The sequence below is a fragment of the Haemaphysalis longicornis genome, unplaced genomic scaffold, assembly GCF_048455015.1.
Source record: "Haemaphysalis longicornis isolate Haplotype H1 unplaced genomic scaffold, Haemaphysalis longicornis Haplotype H1 scaffold_1, whole genome shotgun sequence".
In the NCBI taxonomy this organism is placed as follows: Eukaryota; Metazoa; Arthropoda; class Arachnida; order Ixodida; family Ixodidae; genus Haemaphysalis; species Haemaphysalis longicornis.
The window spans coordinates 485,189,850-485,194,215 of record NW_027526203.1 but is presented as its reverse complement, the minus strand read 5'-3'; the positions used below and the strand labels follow the sequence as shown (position 1 = coordinate 485,194,215).

Here is a 4,366-nt window from a genome sequence, read left to right as displayed (position 1 = left end):
AAATATGGAGTACCTCAGGGCAGTACATTAGGGCCATTGCTGTTCAACATATATGTTACAGACCTCGGCCTTCTACCATTAAATTCAAACATTTTTCAGTATGCGGATGACACTGCAATTATTATAGATGTTCCCAACGTTGATGAAGGGTTTGAATGTCTACAAAGCGATATTCTGACACTATTTGATTGGTTTCAGGAAAACTGTATTTTTGTAAATAAGCAGAAAACAAAGCTTATCTGCTTTAGGAATCCACATAAAGTTTTAACATTAAGTAGCAGGATTTTATTGCATTCTTCTGACTGTAACCCCTGCCATTGCCCGCCTTTACCACTTGAAACAACTGTAAAGTATTTAGGTATGTATTTTGATCAGTGTTTAACATGGCAAAGCCACGTTAAACATATATGTAACAAATTAAGGTCAATAGACCCTATGCGAAATTGCTTGGTGATCTAGCAACATTGATGTAAACGAGACTGTCGGCCATATTGGTACGGGCGCCGATCGGGAAGTCTCGTATTGTTTACTGTGGAAGAGCAGGTGACGGTAACGCGGTATGGCTCAAACTGGACGGCGTTTTCCGGCTCCCGACCGCGGATTGTGGACGAAGGACTTGTCTGCGCTGCCGACTGTGTCCGAAGATTCATACCACTCGGGGTGCCGCACCAAAGACCCATCCGAGCGGCAGCGGAGCAGGGCATGCCGCCTAGCCACCGAGGCGCATTGCTCGCCTTCATCGGTGCGGACAAACACGTGCGACTCGCAGTAAGTAAATCCTTCTTTGTTTTTTACTTGACGCGAGTTAACCGGTATGAGCATTTGTATAGCACTTTGTTCACCGTTGTTTACCATGCAAATGAGTAGCGGCGACCCTGTTGCAGTAACTCTGAAAGAGGAAAGCGACAATCGCCAGACCATACCGCTAGTGGGTGGATTAGGTATTTTCAAATGCTGTACATCGAATTTACGGGATGATTTTTGGCGAAGATGTTTACGGAAAGGTTGCGGCCGTTTTCCGTGACGGTCGTCCGCCCGCGCGTTTGCCGCAAAGCAATCGTGCTTTGCGGCGAAGTCAACTACAAAAGCGCACATACGCCTTGAATTTTCTTTTTTGTGTTTTCATTATTTATTGCGCATGTTCTGCGCAAAAATCTGTTTGCGTGTCTTTCTTCTCCTTTTTTTGGCGGTGGGGTGGTTGTGTTTGTTTCTAAAGCGCATGTTTTTGGTGTGCACGAATAGATAATACAGTAAAACCTCGTTAGCTCGAACTCACTGAACTAGAAGATTTTTTTTAATTCGATGGGTCATAGGTATAGCCCGAATGTTTACCTGTTTATCTCGAAAGGTCCTGGAAGTGAGTTCCAGATACTCATATTATTGCTTGCTTAAGTTATGACGAAGACGATTATGCGGGTACTGGTATCATTACCCACGCTGAGGTTTTTAAATGTTAAACTTCCTTCTCTTGAAAAATGCATTAACAAAGCATGCAGAGATACTTGCACGCTCGAACTTGACAAACAATTTTGACATCATTGCTGTTTGAGGTGTAGATTATTGCCCTTGCAACAGTGTTAAGGAAGACACAAAATCTGGTCATTTTGGGTCTTTTCCTTGCGGCCACTTCTTTCTGCTCTGTCCCTTTACCATAAACTGTAGTGGACTAGTCCTGTTCTTCACTGAGTGTTATTTACTGATACTCTCTCTGTTCTTGCAGGTTGGGCCTCATCCATGTGCTCAGCAGCTGCTTTCGCTCCCAGAAGAAAAGTGGCCGGCCCTAAGTTGTGTGCCTCACCTTTGAGACGGACAGTGGGGCGATTGGGGAGGCATCGTGCGAGTGCCCGGCGGGTTGCAGTGGAGCATGGAGTCACATCCTGGCTGCTGTGCACCTACTCGCCCTCTTGCAAGCCGAAGGTTTTAAGAGGCGCCACCAAAGCTTGCGTGCACTGAGCTGCCACAACAGTGGGGACGTCCGAGACAGCAGGGCATCAAGCCAGCGAGTGTCCAAAACATTGACTGGAGAAGCCCGCGATAAAATGGCCCCTCCCTACCCTCGCCAATGCGTCTGTGCGATGCACATCGAGTACAGGAGCAATGCGAGCAGCAACAAAGTGCCGTGCAGGCGCTTGGGAGAAAACTTTGTAGCCTTGGGAACGAGTTTTTTGCCCCAGTTGTTCTGGCTTCCCGCTCGTACCCCCCCCCCCCGCCCCCCCTTGCCGCCAGTGACAGAAACAAGGACTGGCATGGCACCTGAAGGGTCACCTATGAGCTACCAGCAAGCATTCAGGAGCACGCAGAGGCTGGGCAACGTCGCGTTTACTAGACCGCGACATGCAGGGGTGCGCGAATGCTTCTTTTTGTTCCATTTATATCCACAGTTTGCTATACTGCACGCGCTATAAATCAGCGAAGTAGTTTAATTTACTGGGATTTTCACTGTGGATACAAAAAAACGCAAAAGCTCTCAAGCTGATGCGCAGCAGCCTGATGCAACTGTGGCCGTTTTCTTTTTGAATAAAACTTGAAAATTGTCTCAGCTACCTACATCAATGGCCACTATCATTACGTCGGAGGCATGCATGCAGCGTGTGACAAACTAGAGGAGTGAGTGTGTATTTTAATCGCGAAATATTCGACAGTAAATACATCGTTGCTGGAATGACAATGGGCACCAAGTTAACTTGACGTAACAACAAACCTTTCAGCCCGGAAAATCGGGAACCAAGAGCAAAAGCTCGAATTTTCCACCGTTAGATCATCATAAAACAGCGTTCGCCACTTCTGCAACGACACGCGGCTAAATGCAACGTAAAGAAACCAACAACACACTCCCATACCGCGCGCGCCCGCCACAGAAAAAATTTTCGACGGCGTAGTGCGGCAAGAAAAGTTTGCTTACAGCCCTAGGTAAGATAAAGGCTCGTGTAGGGGCTAAGCGGTACCATTTAACAATGAAATGAAGCGGGCGCAGAGCCACAGGGACGAGTAAAGAAACAGCCTAATTTTGGCAACGTGTGGTACTGTTTTCCCGGTCGAGCGCCGCTGTCAGTCGCGTGAATAGGCGGCGCACGCTCAGGCTTCATTTAGAATACAAAGGCTGTACAAGAGAACTCCAACGCAGCTGTATTTTTCATACGGACAGCGACTACGGAACCCCGCGCTTAGCGAACCAACGACAAATATTCGCTCCAAGCGCACCGCGCCCAGCGTGTCACAAAGGTTGCTCGCGCCGGCACAGTTCGCGTCACAAAGTTCGTTCAAAAGCGTGGAACTTCACGTACCTTTTCTCCATTTGAACCGGTAATTGTGCATTGCGTGCTCTGCGGCACGAAGCAATGCTCCGGCATTGTAGTCCATCAGCAAGAGCGGTCAATTCCCGCCTTCTGTTTTGCTAATTGGTTTCGGTTTCAAACGACCGTACCAAAATGGCGGACCTAGTTACCGGAGTCGACGTGAGATGGCGGGGCGCATTTTGCATAGGGTCTATTGCTGCAATGATGTATCACCTCCGAGGTAGAGCTCCGTTCAAAGTTAAGCTTACAGTATATAAGGCGCTAGCTGAATCTTTGCTCTCGTATGGGATCACATTATACGGTACTTGCTCGGAAAACAAAAAAAAAGAAATTAATCGAGTCATTCGAAAAATAGTCAAAAGCATAACCTACGGTACAGCTTTAGATAGCGTTGGTAAAAAGGAAAAATACCAAGCCCTGGGTATACTACCAATGAAAGAACTGTTTAAATGTGTAGTGTGTAAGAATCACTATTTCACAAAAGAGTTTCGAGTTGCGGTAAGAAAGAGTGTGGCATTGCGAAAAACCGAAAGGTATGTAAAACCACGAGTGTACACTAACTACGGAAAAAGAGTACGGAACTACTATGTTCCGGAAATATTCAATGAATTAACTGATGAACTATGCACGATAAACACGAAATGGAAACTTAACAAAGCAATTGCAAAATGGTGTGGTGGTTTAATAAACACTGAGTAGGTAATGCCACTTGACATGTGGTGATTTGTTTACCGCCTTGTGTTCAGTTTGTTTGTATTCATGTTATTTTATGTCTGTACTCTTTCGAAGTCGAATTGAATTTGTATCTCTGTAAGTGAGTGTGCTATTGGTATATTCATTTCATGAGAGTTCTGTAACATTTAATTTGGTTTGATGACTTTTTGGGAGCAAGAAGACGCTCCTTTTGTGTGTGAGTTTTATGTGTTGTTTTGTTTTATGCACTGCGAAGTGTTCAGTGCATATACGAAAGTATTATTGCGTTACTTTTCATGAAAATGTGTTGTTGTTTCACCAACTGCCTGGTCTCTTTACAAGCACTGCGTGCTTAGATTGACCAGAAAATTAATCCT

General features: G+C 45.8%; 1 long non-coding RNA gene across 1 annotated transcript; it reads left to right on the top strand.

Annotated features, from left to right (window-relative positions):
* The first annotated feature begins 417 nt into the window (after window positions 1–417).
* On the top strand, window positions 418–2,044 carry LOC144173850 (uncharacterized). The gene is made up of 2 exons (XR_013323394.1): window positions 418–768; window positions 1,721–2,044. It is a non-coding gene; the product is annotated as an uncharacterized LOC144173850 (long non-coding RNA).
* The last annotated feature ends 2,322 nt before the right edge of the window (window positions 2,045–4,366 follow it).